At 38.8% G+C, this 17,306-nt stretch overlaps 1 protein-coding gene across 15 annotated transcripts in view; it reads right to left on the bottom strand.

Annotated features, from left to right (window-relative positions):
- The window catches only part of PHF21A (PHD finger protein 21A), a 135,287-nt gene that overhangs the window by 110,511 nt on the left and 7,470 nt on the right, over nt 1-17,306 (bottom strand). The window contains exon 3 of one of the 15 annotated variants that reach the window (XM_048305932.1): nt 12,241-12,373. The exons of the other annotated variants lie outside the window; for them this stretch is intronic. The gene's annotated coding sequence lies outside the window, so the exon portion shown is untranslated. The remainder of the gene's footprint in view (nt 1-12,240; nt 12,374-17,306) is intronic. 15 annotated transcript variants of the gene reach the window in all.

A 17,306-nucleotide genomic window follows, 5' to 3' on the forward strand; every position in this document is an offset into this window, starting at 1 on the left:
GAAAGAACACATGTGGTAAATCCTAGTAACTGATTTAACAACCAAAGATGCAAGGAACAAGAAAAAATTAAGAAAACCCTACCCCAGTACCTATTAATTTCCCCCCTGAAATTCCATTAAGAAGGGAGGGATCTCTGATTTCTGGTTTTATCCTTTTAAACATGAGGAGAAATTTCTTACTGAGTGCCAAACCCTTTTTCCCCTTCTAGCAACCCACTTTATGTTTGGCTTGTGGGAATGATGCATTAGTGAGGCAGAAGTGCCTTAAGAGTTTTGGGAAGAGGTCCAGAGCACAAAGGAGATGATCTGGGTAGTGCTGCAAGACTGCAGTAATCAAATGCAAAACTAGAGGTATCTCTGACTATCACTGGAAGTGCAACTGCACTTCTGATGCAGAGAACCTCAGGTAGGTGCACATCCTGCTTGCACAGACTATTCTTTGAATTTTATCTATCTGCCAGACACGTTCAGAGGACATCAAAAAAATGTCAGAAGAGCAGCCAACGCCTCAACCACACAGCCGTGACATTCAAGGACAGCCTTGGCCTTCCATTTCCGCGGGGAAAGAGGTGCTGTTACCGCAGTCGGCCAGCAGGGGGAAATGCCAAACAAGTGAAGGGAAAAAAAAGTTAAGAGAGAAAACACTAAACATGAGGAATAAAATTAGGCAAACCACACACGTCTCCTCAGTGGAGATGGAAGGAAGAGATTCTGCTCTCTGAGAGGGAAAGCAGGATAAATGAAGTATATTTGACTCAAAGCATTCTTCCAGAATTTAGAGAGGAAACAGTGAAAGTGCAAGTCCAAAACACAAGCAAGTAAAAGGAAGCTTTCATGTTAGCACAGAGTGACTGCAAATCAATTAAAGTCTTCTTAAATCTAGCGTTTTAATGAAAAGCAAAATATTGTGACTAAACAACTGAAAGAACTAAGCTGAAAGATTATATATTTTTCAAGGACTACCCAACAAAAATGTATGAACTAATTTATTTAAAGTGAGCACACATATCCTGTAAGATTATTCTGCATTACAGAAGACTTCATACTACATTTATACAGAATCCCAAGAGTCTGGACTTTTTTTTTCCCCAAGAGATTTCAGAACAGCAGGGCTCCAGTTAAAGACCCCGAATTTCCTTCTACCTTATATATTATCTATACAGCATTTCCATGCTTATGAAGTACAGTGAAAACTACTTAAAGGGAGTGTTGGTTAAGTGAATAAATCCGTGTTAAATGCATTTTGATGAAGGGCAACTTGCATGCAACAGACAGGAAACAGACAATTACACAATGCGTTTTAAAATTAGGAAATAAAAAAGCAAAATGTGATAATTTGTTGAACAAAGAAATTGAACAGGCACTTGCAATGAAGAATAAAAGACAAGCCCTGCAATCACAAGGGCTTTCTGTTTAAAATATCACTGGCTGAGAATCACAAGGAGCAGCAGTGAGGTTTTCAGTGCAAGATTTAGGGAGATTAGCTACACAAGCTTCTGCTGATGTTACTGTTCCACAAACATCAGATAGAAGCCAGGTACACATGTAATTAACAAGCAAACATTTAAAAATGCAGGTGTATTGTGATCAGTGATTATATGGCAGGGCACCTTAAAATAACATGTAATCTTTTATAGTTCTGTATTTATAAAGTTCTTTCAAAATCAGATGCTGTACTTTCAGTAAAACTCGTCTCAATGTGTCCATGAAACATAAATGACAGTTTGCCAAGCATGCACAAGAAAAGTTTAGACTACCAGTACATCAAGAGGCCTAAGTGAAGCCTAGTTCTCCTCAAAGTCTATAGTTTCAACTCCAGTTTCTTTATTTTCATTTAGCCTGCAGGCTAAATAACACACCCACAGGCAGCTAATCTAGCTGACCAAGGCACTCTCCTTTATGTTCTCTTCCAGCTGTGAAGTCCTACCTCCAGCAGTCCCCAGTTTTTCTGGGGGGCATAGTGGGCGAGGGGGTGTCACACTCCACAAAAAGCTGAAGTGATTCACAGATTGGTCGGGGGAACATCATGCACAAGCTTAAGCAGTAGAAGCACTGTGCTGGCAGCCGAAGGGAGACCTTCCTTCCTTCCTTCAGCAGTTACAGAGTTCCAGTGTGCTATACTGGTACAGGACAGAGCATTTTGCATATTCTGTACTTTATGGTACTGAAAAATACTTGTAAGAATATAGATGTTTGTTTCATCTTACGTAGAGCTTCCATTTTAACAGAAGGTGATATGGCTCAAAATGAGAAACTATACGTAAATTCTTGCCTTTACAACACTACAGGTCACTTGCTCTAATACATTAGCCTTCTAAATAATTGCCAAAAGACAAAATGAAAACTATTTGTTAGTGAACAAGTGTTCACATGAAAAAAGCATCAAAAGAACAATTGTTTCTTTCTTAATCTGTCTTCAGATTTTATGAACAAGATGAAAAAGGTAATGCTTCTCATGTGCTGAAAGTGATTTTTTTCTAGAAAGAATACAGGAATTTAATTTCACAAAGTTCTACGTAAAACAGTCTCAGACTTCTGCTGATTGTCGGGTGCTCTGAACTCTGAAAAGGTGGTTGGGACCCTCTGCTGCTACCAGACAGGTATCACATTTTCCTCTCCTTTTGACTACAACATCTGTTCTAAGTACAGCCTGCTCACACTCAGTAAAAACCATTCTCATTCTATATTTGCATTTGATTCACTTTTTAGCCAAACTTATTTCAATTTCACCAGCTATTATTTCATTAAACCATGTTGTCATTTTGGTACTCCTGATCTCCTCAGCACAGAGACCAGCAAGGAAAAATTTTTAAAAAGGGAAAAAAAACAGCATAAGACCTTCTAACAGTAAGTACTGTATTCCCTGTGTACAGATTAATTAGATAACGATCAATAGGGTTTCCACGAGTTTCTGGTTTTGTGTACGGATAAATTATGATAGAGCACGTAAAGGTATCAACGTGTTTCACAGCCTAAACAAAAAGGCAGTAAACAGAATTAGGTAAAACACGCTTGTTTCAAACTCTGAACTAACTAGAATACTGAAAGCTCCTTTCTCTCCCCCTCCATCCCAAAATAAAAGCGTGAGTGAGAAGGGATTTCATTACATTCTTAGAACTGTGAGAAGCGAAGTCAAAGGCAGCCACTGGCGTTTAGCATGCAGGCTGTACACACTCCCAAGTACGTCACACTGACAAAACACACTGGCGGAGCTACATGCCTTCCCAAGGCCTCCAACGCACTGTCGCTAGGCCTAAATCAGGTAGGCTCTGTGTGCAGTTCTGCTGCAGATGAGCAGGAGTCCACCCCTTTTCCCTATTTCCCTTAGATTTAACAACCAGATTGTTCCAGCATCAGCTTTTTCTCTCTGCTTCCTTCAGCAGTAATGACTGTATTTAAAAAGACGACAGCATCACAATTTACTGTGCAAGAATCGGCCCTAATTTTTTTCCTTCTTTACTACACCAGCTACCCTGCAGCTTCTGAGCCATTGTCAGCTGTTGTTTTTTGTTCCTTGAATGCAACAGGACTTGATCTGCCAGGCTGCATCACTGTTTTCACAGCACACCTCTAAGAGGAAGAAAATCTCCTCTTCCTGCTTCCTGCTGAGCACTGTGAATATTCGGATTTTTCCTTTCTCCCAACAGATATACAAGTCCAACACTGTTGAATATTCACACATTCCTCTCTTTCAACACCAATTCATTATTTCCCTGTTTATTTTCATACAAAACTATTAAATAAAAGTGCAACTAAGCTGTGGCCCAAGTACCTCAGAAGTTCTTTTATAGAGAATTTGATTCTTCTGCCAGGGTAGTCCTATTCTGACAACTACTTTGAGCCATTTACTTTACCTAAAGCAGTATTTTCCTGCTCTTGGGATTTCTAATCTACCCTATAGCTTTGCAACACTCAGGTTCAGGACAAAGAGTTTTATCTCTATAAGTCATGAACTTTCTCATTCAGGCAAGATGGAATAATGGTGAGATAAAACCCACATTTTCTTATAGCTTTACCCTGGATGACACTCAGGTGAACCACTTGATGCAACACAGCCTCATGGGACTGACATAAAACTACTGGGGAAACAGAACACCATCAACTACAGTGTAGATGAACTCCCAAAATTCATCTTCACCAAGCCAAACAAAAAGGGGTAAGCTTCTGGAGGTCAAACATATATCAGAATACTGCATTAAATAAACAAATAAATAAACACACACAAAAAATCCTTTAAAAACCACTAAGACTTAGAGGTAAGTACAGAAATGCAAACTTTACCTGAACACTGGAGGCAAAAATTGTTTGACTGTATTATTTTCTTAAAAAAATGTAATTCCACACTCAAAAAAAATATCTAAACGAAACAAAAAATAATCGCCAGTTTGTTTCTGCCAGGGAACACTTCACATTGATTCAAAAAGAAAAGATTTTTCTAGACAATCCAGAGTATAAATAACTTCTTAAAAATATATATATGATTATTTAAACAGTGATTTAACTAGCTCATTGCAATGGAAACCCTGACAACACTTGATACATAAAACATTTATGACAGAGTCCTAAAGCACTATTAGACAACAACCTACACAAAAAAGCTGGACAAGTGAGAACAAGTTTACATACACACACCTTGGAAAGACCTGTTTTCTATTCTCCATTACAGATTTGTTTTCTAATCATAGCAGCTGTTTCCTCCTTTCTGCACAATATACCTCAACTAAATTACAAGTTTTGTTTCAGTCTCTTGTCTTTCAAAAAACACCTGCCCTAGAAGGAAGGAAAAGAAGGATGATACCACTCTCCACACCCTTTTCAGTCCCCTCTGCTGCTGCTGCAAAAAAAAAACATGCTTGTTCCAGACAAAGTATTTAAGTTCCTGAAAACGAACATGACCATTTTAAAGAGGTCTAAAACCAGAGGTATTTAATGTCTCAGAAGTCACTCCCAGTGAGTAACAGTCCCTCTTGTCATTTTAACCTGTGGTAAATGGCCTATTTTCAAATCATCTATTGGAGAAACAGTAAGAATTTCAATTATTTCAGCCCTATTTTCTGAAGTTGCATTACGAAGCACATAACATCTGGCACAAGTTCTGTGGGGGAAGAGGCTTGTACATCATCCTTTCATACACACAACAAGCTCCAGTCCTGGAAGAGGGCCGAATGGCAAGAAATACTTTTTTTCTGAAGAGGACAGGAATGGTTGTTTACTGAACAGACCAAAGGACCCTGGGATCAGCAGTAGCATGTGTTGCCAATTTCTGAACTAGTTCATTTGCTTGCCTCTGTCAAGTCACTTTAAGAGTTTCATCTTCCAAATACAAAATAATGATACCTGATTTATAACAATGCAAGTATTAATTTCTTGGCTTTGTATGTTTTAAGTGTTTGTTCACCAACACACAAAACAACACTTTGTCCAATTAGGGACTGACAACCAAAGCAAGCTTCAGCTGCTTAACTTCATGAGCTACAAAACCAAAACACATTATTCAGTCTTCTCATTCACGAACATCAAAAACTGTCAGTCTTGCTTTTTAAAAATCTGCATCGAAGTTCTTACTCAAGCATTCAAGGTTACAGTAATCTTTACGAATTAAACTTTTTGCAGTTATTAAGTTCCTGCTGCAGTCCCACAGTACACTACAGACTGTTCAAATTCCACAACAGCTTAATACTAACCTACTAAAAAAATATTTTTTCCACAACTTGCATGCACCCACACAAGAGTACAGAGTGCTAAGAGCTTCTGAGTACAATAATGTAAAATTGTAATTCAAATTACTAAAGGCATTTACAAATAGCAAGAAGTTGAAGGAGGATTGATTCCCCCAACAATAACCTAAACCATCTAGATATCTGAAAATTTGTATAATCCATGCACACTGAGCAAAGCTGAAGTAAAGGATGCAATTCCTACAGCAGGTAAATCAGCACTGCCATGTGTTGCCAAGGTCTGAACTAGTTCATTTGAATATCCTCTGTCGAGTTACAGTCTGGATGTCACATCTGCATGTTCCTACATGACACATTAGTCTCCTTGTCCTCCAGACTAGGAGTCTTCCAGACAGAAGTGTCTGTTGTAGCCCTTCTTCCTACCCTCCAGATATAGGAATGAACATTCACACACTACTGTGTGAGTTTAATTATTTAACACCCAATCAATACTTAGAGTAGCAAAGGAAAAGTAAATTCATATATATAGAAGCATAATATTCAAAAGAAGCATTACTTTCTAGCAATATTTCTTCTCTGAGAAGTGCCTGTTCCCATTCGCCTAAGAGTTCAACTAATTAATACAAATTTGCCCCATAATCAAATTAAGATAGTCTAGTTAGACAAGGAGCAAACCTATGGAAGTTAACACCTGCCATTTGCCTGACAGTCAAACTGCGTTAAAACTCATTGATACCAATGCTAGGTAAGTAAGAAGTTTTGAGTTTCAAACCAGAGTATCAAATAAAAAAAATTAAAATTCTACCACGATAACAAAATGAGATGAGCAGTGGATTCTTGGTATCTATTAAAAAAATAAACTCACAGCTGATCATAGTAAAAACATCACAGACTTGGTTAAAAACGCAAGACAAGGACTTCCACAAACTGCAAGAGAAAAGAACTGAAGAAAAGAGGCTGGGATGAGGCAGGATGTAGGAACAAATTATAGAGGCAGGAATGAATTATATCACCCTTTGAAGGTGATATAATTCATGATACTAAGATTACAAAGCACTGGTCATTTAAACAAAAACCCAAAACATAGAAAACAAAACCACACACACATACAAAGAAAAAAAAAGCCCCAACACAAACCCTCACATTTTTAAGGAACACTCTCTGCCAAGTATTCTTATAAAAGATTGCAATCTTAATGAAATGAAGCTTTTGGACATCCAACTTCAAAGCAAATGAAAAGGGATGCTGGAAGACCTACATTTCAAATACCAAAAGGTTCATACACCATATTGCTACAAAAACAAAAGGAAGCAAACCAAACCCATTTGTATACCTCACACCACCTTAGAGTAAAATCCATGAGAGGATCTACACAAAAGTAATAAAGAAAATAAAATTTAAAAAAAAAAGGAAGAAAACACTAAACAGCCAAAGAGCAGGGAAGTTACCACAACAAGGATCAGGGTTAAGTCTGTGAACACACTTTTAACTGATCTGGCAAAAAGGAAGGTTGCAGACATTGCGATGCTTTTCATCATTGCAGATAGTTTTAATTAAAGTAAACTTCAGAGAGTTACAGGGGATCTGATAATACCAAATGACTGGTTTTCATTTGTCATTTTGTTGTCCCAGGTCGAGAAGTGCAAAATAATGTGCTCAGAGGAAAAAATAATCTAGCTATTAATACACAACGATGAATTGAAACTAGGCATGACTACTTACAAAAAAGACTTCAAGATTACCGCAAGCAAACAGTTCAACTCTCAGCAGCAAGAAGCCAGAGAAAAATCTCAGAAGGTATTAGAAACAGAACAGAGAAAAAACAGGGAACATTCTGCTGTGATGCATGCTGCACATAATTCTGGCTGCTCCATCTCAAAAAGGGGAGAACTAGAAATGGTACAGAGAGGAATGACAACAACAGAGCATGTTTAAACAAATGAAACTATTTTTTTCTTGCATCAACCGATCACACACACAGAAAATGCAGGTAAACTGCACAGAACTTGCTGCTGTGAAACACTGTGTAAGCCACAGATATTTATAAATTAGTTCAAAAAGGCAGCAAATTCACCTATAAATAGTTTGATGTTGCTATTCACAGTGCAATAGCCCAAATGTAGCTTCCATCTCAGACAGCAGCTAAACAACTGTCAGAAATCTACTGCTAATATTTCAGTGGCTGACAGAATGCACCCATTTCCTACACTGTTCAGTCAGCTGCTGCTGCTAGACACTGATAAAGGCAAGATGCTGGATTAGATGGACATTTGGTCCAGCAGAGTATGTTAGTTCTTATGTCTAATCACATTGAGCAGCCATGCTGGTGTACGTCTAGGGTTTGTTTTGGAGGTTGGTTTTCTGGTAAATAAACCAGGCTATAATTCAAGCATGTAATGTTAAAAGCAGAAATTGCAACTTCTGAAACAGAAATCAAACTGGTTTATGCTTGTTGTGTAATGTAATGCAACACTGAAATAAAGCCATGAGCAAGTATTCAAGACTATAGAGTTTTTTATATAACCCACCAGATTGCTGAAAAATTCTCCTCCAAGCCCCTCACCAGTCAGGGTGTCAATGCAAGGAGACTCAGGCAGTCCCTTCTAACTGAGAAAGACTCAGGAAGTTGGAAAGCAGCACTAAACATAAGCCATGGATGTTGGCTGCGAAAACTGCCAAAACCCATTTAAGACTGGCAATGATTTGGCATCCTCCCAGCTGACCAGAGGAAAGATCTCCTGAACCAATGGATTCAAAGGGAACATGTAGATGAATGTCTGACTTCTCTCCAAGAAAACTGAACTTGTCTCAGGTCCTGCCTGACCCTGGAAGAGTGCAGGATGCTCTCCCTTTTAATAAGGAAGTCTAGGTGAAAAAGTACTACTGTCACAGAAAATACATAAGCTCAAGCTGAGGCCCAGGACAAACATCAAACAGAACTCTGCTAGAAGTACTGCTAATCCTGCTAGAAAGCACTGCCTAAACAATTTGGTGAATGTCTGCCTTGTCATCACTGTCAGCTTCCTTCTCTTCTGACAGATGAGCTTTTGAAGATAGCCAAACTGAAAGCCATGTAGGATAAACAAGCAGGTCTCAATCTGTGGGAAACAGGGAAGTTTCATTTTCTAAAGCCCAAAATTACAATAGGTCTAGAAAACAAAGCAAGTGTCCAGTATATAACACCTTCCAGTATTGCTGTAGGCAGTAAGACGAAGTTGAACATACCCAATAAGCTTATCATCCTTACCAGGAACATGGCAAGTATCAAGGATAAAAACATGCAAAAAACCCAGAAGCACCTTTATGAGCAGTTTCATGAACTCGCAGATACTGCCTCAATGAGATTATTGCTCATCTACACTGTTGAGAAAGCTGACCATGATCCAGTTTATATGAGAAAGATCCAGTTGACACCAGAAATCTCTTAAGTCACATAAAAAGACAAGAAAATAAGAATTTCAGGCTATGTTATTTTTTTCCCCTTCATCTCACATAGAGGCAATTATAATTTTGTTATTTAAATAACCTTCTCCTTGCAGAATCACATAGGTTTGTTTGGGGTTCTTTCATTTTGTTTTTCAGGGGGAGTTATCATCTAGACCAGTAATAGCATTGAAATTGGTCCTGCTGAAAGTAAACAGCAACACAATGCCCTTGTCATCCTAGAGATCATTTGTGCAAACTACACCAGCAACAACTAGCACTACAAACTAACAATTCAAAGAAATTGGCACTCTTATTGGTAGTTGGGAACTTTTGATTTACTAGATGTTTTCTCACTCCTTACTGACATAGGCTCAGTGTTGCAGGTTGAATTTGCTGATATTCCTGAGAGAAATACAAGAAGGTATAATCGTGTGTGTACTGAGTTTATTCATGCTTCAGTACGTCTGTTGATCATCCTTGGAACAACATTTCTCTTTTCTCCATCCCACCAGTAAACCCATCACACATGCATAATTTGTCTTCCTGATACATAACTCGGAAAGTTTTCTTCTCAAGTGCTCCATGTCTCATTGAGAGCAAACACTAGCATAGATAAAGTATAGAAGAGCTCCAAACAGTTCCTCTCAAATCTCATTCACATTTTCTGCTCCCAGTAAAGAACAAATGCTCATCCTCTTGCTCTCCTCTCAAGTTCAAGGTGAGTTTCTGCTCTTTTCCCATACCTACCCATACTTCTTCAACTATTACACAGGAAAACTCAGTTGATTCCCACTTATTCCAAAATACAGGTATTTTGATTCCTCTTCCTCCCTTCTCACACATTAGGTTGCATGGAGATGGAGGAACAACTGGACAACTGTACAGATATCTCCAGATTTATGCCTATTTGCCTGCAATTCCAAGCCATTGATCTTAGTGATGATGAAGGCTGATCTTTCCAGTGCAATACGGTTCTCATGAAGTTGTGTACTTCTCATTTCCATGACACTTCCACACAAAGCAGAACTGCCTTCTTTTGCAATACAAAGAACAAGAATTAAAGTCTTCTCTCTAAAGAATGCAGTGCCAGCCAACAATGTCTGTTTGGATCTCAGGCCTTTAATGCCAAGGCAATATACCCTGCCCTGAGATTTATTTTACAAACATTTCATTAAGCAGTGGTGATGTACGCGGGACTAATTGCACATGAACAGGAGAAGCACGCCAATCACTGAATTGTTAACACAAGAAGATACTCTCTGAAATTTCATTATACCCATCTATAAATCAAGACATGGCCAAAACAAGAATTCTACTTCACAGAAGTCACATTGTGGAGTATGAGACGCAGTAGTTATTTAAGCTGCCTTGTGTTTGGCCTTGAAGCTGTCTCCACAGTTACAGAGTAGAGATGTCACAACATACAAATAGTTCAGTACTAACCCCCCTTACTGATGAAAGACAACTCCAGGCTTATGCAGAGCCAGTCTCAAAACATGAACAACTCCAACGAAACATTAGAGGGGCATATGCCAAAGTTTCTGTGTTCCACAAATATTCTAAGACACCAGCGGAGACCACCAGCAGTGCCACTAAGGGCTGTAGCTGGAGATACTCCAGAACAAGAGACATGCATTTAAAAGATCATGATTCAACATCCCACCAGAACCCGAGCTTAACAAGATGGGTAGTCACAGACACAGAGTTCTAAGCACGAGACTCACAGTTTTAAGTGAGCCATTTACAGTAAACACTGAGGCATATAACTAAAAAGGAGCCACACTTTTCATGTTCACATTGGAATATAGTGCCCTTATTATGCAGCACTAAGACTTAGTGGAAGCAACACTGGACCCAGACAGCTGGGGATAGATGCAGAAACTTGAGTATTGCCAACTCTGCTGATTTTTCACTTGGAAAAGGCATTTCTCCAAATTAACAGAACAAGGTATCTGTCCCTGAACAGTACTCACTTAGGAGGATTGAAGAATTCTGCTCACATAAGCTTTACACGAAATACTTTTAACAAGTGGTTAAGACTTCAGCAGTGACGACACTCGTTACTCAGTGTTACTTTTGCTGTGCACTGAACCATTCCACCCAACTAGATCTGTAAAATCCTTTGTACCAGACTCAAAGTGCGACACAGAAACAGAGATGGTATGCAGTAAGGTTACTGGAATCTCATTCGCATGCAGGACATAAATAAGTACATTCAGGAGATATTTTAGAAACAATCACGCCTACATGATAACATGCTATTTCTTGTATTAATTGTAGTATATTACAACAGAGCTAGAAAGGTAGACAAAAAAAATTTCAACAGCAACAACCGCCACCACCACCTTTCTTCTCTTTTTTTCATGTTCTGAAGAACTTAACTTAGGACTGGCTTTTTGCACAAATGCTCACCCATGCAACTCAGATTGTACCAGATTTCAAATTCACATTTATTAATCATTATCTTCCCTATGTATCAGCAGGTCTCCCATCCCCATTCACCCTTTACTTTTCCTTCAACCCAAGATAACCTAAAAAAATATATCCAACACTCAAAAAAGAAAAAAAATGTACCCTATTTATTTTGTACAACCAGTTTTACAAGAATCTCACTTCCTTTCGGACAACACCACTCATACTTAATCAATATATTGGTTCTAGGCTCACTTTTGTTTACAACATAGCAACATTAAGGATATGAATGAAGCAGGCAGTTTTCTGGACTAAACACACAAGTGAAGGCCTCCATTCCTAGCTTAAGGTCTTCAATAAAATTACTGCAATGCAGAATAAACCAATTTCTCTCTCTGTCTCAATTTCTAATCCAAACATGGGAATAATGCTACTTATCAGACTGACCTGTTATCTTCTAAGTACAGCAGATTCTCAAATAATAACAAGCACACCTATACTCCAGTGAATAAACTATGCTGATTCACAACAGCAGATTGTCTGGGCCAAATTCCATGTTGTATTAACAAGTCAACAGGAAGCACTCCAAAATTACTACACTGATGTGCTCTGATCTTCCTTCCCCTACATGCCAGTCAGCTGGCACTCTCGCTGCTCCCTGTACACAGGTATCAATCTCAAATTCTGTTTTTCTTTCCCCTTTTATTATATTCTCCCACCTTACCCCCAAAATCACTTTTTTTCTTCTTCTTTCTTCTCCTCAAAAGAACACAAATGGGAAATGTAGCATCCGGAGAATGGTATTTGTAGCTGGAGTAGTCACACTCAGTGTGGGAGTACTGATGGTAGTCACTAATCTGAAAGGAAGAATTCAAGTAACCATACACTTCCTAGCTCCTTTCTTCACAAAACCATGATTATTCAATACAAGTAAAACGATTTGCACACTAGGTTACAAACATAACACTGAATCACTGGGCCAATCTAACATGGAATCACATAAGCATACAATTAGCATTTAACGGAAGAAAAGTGCAAGACTGCTGTACAATGGATGTAGACTTCAGCTACAAGAAAACAAAGCGTCCAAAACAGTTTTACTCACACTGATTGCCACAGATTTTTAACTGACTATTTACTTAAAGCTGGAAGAATAAATTGTAGGTTTATCTAATTTTAGTGGCTACTATAAACAATGGAAAGGCATATCATTTTCAACCTTCACAATGCTGACAGAGAGTGAAAGGGCATCACAGAGCATGGTATGATTGCACTTGCTAAACAAAAGGATTGGCAGTTTTAAGAAGGCTGTTGTGGCAGCCAACTATTTTTATTCCGGGCCTGGGTGCTTCACCCAGAGGAAAAGGCAGTAACATGCTCCTGAGGGACACTCCTTCACATCCCCTCACACCAACATCATCACAATCTTCTCCTGCTCTCCTGGTATCCACTGATTCCCATGCATACAACAGCTCTAACTCCAACATTGTCCTAGAAGATGGAGCAAACCACCACGTGGCAAGAAGACTTACCACAACAGCAGAGACTAAGATGAGACAAAAGAGTGTGGAGCACTAAACTAGTACTGCCTATGCCAGTATGCATTTATATATGCCAATATGCAGTTGTATCAAGACCAACATTCACACTACTGTGATATCAGTGTAGTGCCCATCATTGTGGAGACTGCTTTGCAAAGTTACTCTTTAAACAAATTCTGTTGCTTAAAAATTAATGCCCAGATTCTTAATGATGCTATTGGTGTACTAGAAAAGATGTTTAAACATATCTCTCTACACACAGACTCATACACACACACAAATCTCATGCACTCCTCTCATTACTTTGTCCTTACATATTCCTCCCCTTTCCATTTCAAGGACAGGGGGTTTTTTTCCCCCTTTTAAAATGCCTTTCAGAAAAATCACAGCTCCTATCAATTTAAACTCTGGTTATTATCTGGGGGTGGGGGGTGGGGGGGGGGGGGGGAGGCAGGGGGGGTTGGAGAGGAGGGAGGGGAAGCTATGAGGACCAGAAATAAAATCATACAATAAATGTTCTTGTATAAGTCCCCTTCTAATACAACTTCTGATCCCCAAGAAACCCATATGAGTCTCACTGCCTACTGGAATACCAAAGAGGTGTCATAAGTGAAAGATTAAAATGCATCCTGCATATCTGGGAATATGGAAAAATTATGTTTAAAAACACACAGATAGTATTTAACTCCATTTCCCAATTTATGCAAGAGTAAAGAAATGGCAGGAGTTTCTGGTATACCTGAGAGAAAAGTACAGACATGTCTAATATATAGTACTTTCTACACACAAACAGAGATTTAACAGATACATGTGCCCTCCTTTAATTTAAGTTTTCAGAAGTCTTAGAGTGAGATGATCTATATACATGATGATGAAATCACCCAATATGTTAACAATGAATTTAATATAAGGAAAGAAACAGCATTTTTTAACAAAAACAAGCAGGGCACAGAAGTGTAGATTCAGTTAGCAAAAGGAAGCCGGAAAGAAGGTCCCAAATGGTGAGGAATTGTACAATTTTATCTTACTTCAGGAAGGAGCAAACTTAAGATCAGTATTTTTGCTCATGTAATTTTGTAGCAATGACAATGTCAATGCCCGAGGTATTCGCACTGTCACTGCCCTATGCCCAACTAATCAGCTCTGCAGCTGAGAAGATACTGTTACCACAGCAGGGCACTAACCCGGCACCTGCATCTAACAGGCCAACACCACCAAGTTTTGACTGACTGCAAAGACAGCAGCTCACCACCACAGGAAAAAACATTTGATTACACTAAACATTACACAAGTTCATCAACAGTGAGGCATCAAAATATAATTGCTGCAAGAAGTAAGGTGGAAGAAGACTTTGTAAGTCTTATGGCAAGAAGAAACTGCCACTCAGGGATGAGAATTATGGGAAGGGAGGACATGTTCATGTTTATTTCAGAGGTTGACATTCAAAATAAAAGTAGAGCATGTGACATATGCCAAATTGCAGGTGGAAAATGGAAACTAAGTCTCTGATTCTGAAACAAGTTTCATAGTGACAAATCTACTGACTTCAGCACAATTCTCTAAGACCACAAAATAAGAGGTATGGTGTGGTGGGATTCCTCCTTGAGAGAGGAACTGCAGCTGACTCAAGGGCAGGTACCCGGCATTCAGAAACGACACAAACCTTGCTAGTGCTTCCCAATTTATTTCTGACCAGAATGTACTCTCTGAAAGAGTAAAAAGGGAAGCGCAGGTAGCCACATCCTTTCCATTTGGGGTCACTGACAAAAGCATCCTTAATACAGCAAATTCACGCTACACACAACAATAGATTTACATGATAAAGATGCTTATCAGAGACAATTACTGCAAGCTAAGCAGCAGTGAAATGGTATCTAGAGCTCCAGCTAGATGCAAATTACCAAACAGCTTCATTATTAGTAATATAGGCCATTGTAGTTGTTTTCTAGAGTTATGAAAAATGTTTGTTAGTTTGTTAATGAGGGTGGGGGATTGGATTTTTATTGCACTTTTAATTGTTTGGGCTTTTTTTTTTTTTTTTTTTTTTAAGTCCATCACGAGTCAGGTTATTCAAATTTCAGACCAAATATCTCAATGGGGACAGTTTTGTCACACTAGCAAGAGGGATGGAGACAAAAAGTATTCCTTGGACACATCAAGGACTAATTTCTGGCTTTCATGTAAAATTTTGTCACGCTAGCAAATTAAGTAAAAGCCCTGAATAAATAGATTCCAAGCTCTTACAAAGCATTACAAGAACTCAATATTAGCCACTTTTAAAAGGAATAGCAAAGACACTAGGAGACAAAGTACCCAGTGTGAGATCCCCCAGGGGTCAGCAGCAGCATCTTAAACAGGTGCCAGATTCTTCAAATTTTGTCCAGTGCTTCAGCCCTACAAAATCCACTTAAAACTATCTTTTTGGGGGAAAAGAATGAAATCCTGGTACTCTCCACACAACTGTGAAGTTTCTCATTGGCTTGAGCAGGACCACAATTTCTTCCCAGATCAGGACGGATTTGCTCTTATGAGATAAGAAGCACTTACAGAAGTTTTTCTTTACAACTATGCATCAAACCCTTTTGTACATCCCTACTAGTCACATTCCTTATCTAGAATACCCTGATACATCAGCGTTACAAAGGGCACTGTTGCAGGCTCTCTACAGAGGGTAAAACATCCCTGAAGGACAAGATACATCATCTTTCCACTACATATAGATTTATCGTGGTTTCTTCTCTTGCCTGTTGTGTAGGCCCAATCAGCCAATGAAAGGGAATTTCATCCTTGCACAGCAACAATGTCAGCCTCTATAATCATGTCAAGATACTAATAGTAACTATTTCAGCTAAGCGCATGTCCTGTCAGCAATTTGCTCCACGAGGGCTGTGAAGGGGCTGGGAACACTTAAAGAAAACTATATTACTGTTTCCCAAGTCCTTTACAATTACAGCATATGTAAGGTTTTCGAGGAATCTCTTCACCTTTTTGTATCAGTTTTAAACTGAGCATCAGCAACATACAGTGTGTACAATGTATCAGGGCTGACAAAATACAATCTCTGCCTCAAGGAAGCTATTACCACCTAAAAATCTGTCATATATATATAATCTGTACAGATAAAGGAGTGAGCAACTTTTTTTAGGCTTTGGGAGGTTTTTGCACAACTCTGAAGCACATGTGAATTCCAAATCTATAATGAGCAGAATTTCTGGAGACTTACTAAAAGAAGAAGAATTTTGCCACACAGACCTAGATATTAGCTAATTATGGTGATTACAAAGAAGCTACTTTCCAACATTAGAAGCTTGGAGGTCTTAATCCTGCTGCTACTTATATAGGTTCTGATTTCAGGCATTCTGCAGGACTTAGTGTTAAATAACATGAATTCTTGCAAGACTGTAGCTCTAATTAATTTCTCCAAAAACATAAAACCAGTTTATTTCATATTGGCTGACACTTAAATATAAGCCTTTTTACGTTAATATCTCATACAAACTGAAGAACAAAGAAATTGACAGGAGTCAGTTAAAGTGAAGTGTTCGCTCACTTGAAAATGAACTGCATTGTCCAAATCACGGCACACAAGATTACAGCAAATACTAAACTTGCTTCTGGATGAACAACCAAAATCAAATTAATGTCCATGTTAACCTCGGCAAATCTGAGAGTGTTGTGTGAGAACACACAATTCTTATGGATATAAAAAGTATTCTGAAAAGTTGCTATTCCTCTGTCCCTACTTCAGAAACACTTCACATTCTTTGATGTGAGTCTGACTTGAGTTCAAGCGCAGCGGTTGGGACTAAACACACCTGACAAAAACTGCCAGATGTGCTCTGATTCTGGTTGCACTTGCCAGTACTTGTGCTTGTGACTCTGTGTCCCCTTGGGAACCAGCAATGGAGTCACTAGCCCCCACAGCAGGAACACAAACTGGGACCCCTGCTCTGATACACAAGATATATATGCTATAGCTATATCATCACTCACTCTCAAGAAACACAGCAGAGAAGCGAGTTCTCATCAGGTAAAAACGCTGTTAAAACTCTCTTTTACTGTGTGAAAAGAAATCCACTGTGACCCACTGTCCTCCTGGCAACTGGAAAGGACAACATGGCTGCCATACTGCCAGCAACAGAAATTCCCTTCTGCCAAATGTTTCCATCCATAACATCACTTGAAAGATTAAAAATTCCCAGAATATCAAATAAGATACTTGCAATCACAGATGAAGCAAGGTGTTAGT

The sequence above is a fragment of the Corvus hawaiiensis genome, chromosome 6 (assembly GCF_020740725.1).
Source record: "Corvus hawaiiensis isolate bCorHaw1 chromosome 6, bCorHaw1.pri.cur, whole genome shotgun sequence".
In the NCBI taxonomy this organism is placed as follows: domain Eukaryota; kingdom Metazoa; phylum Chordata; class Aves; order Passeriformes; family Corvidae; genus Corvus; species Corvus hawaiiensis.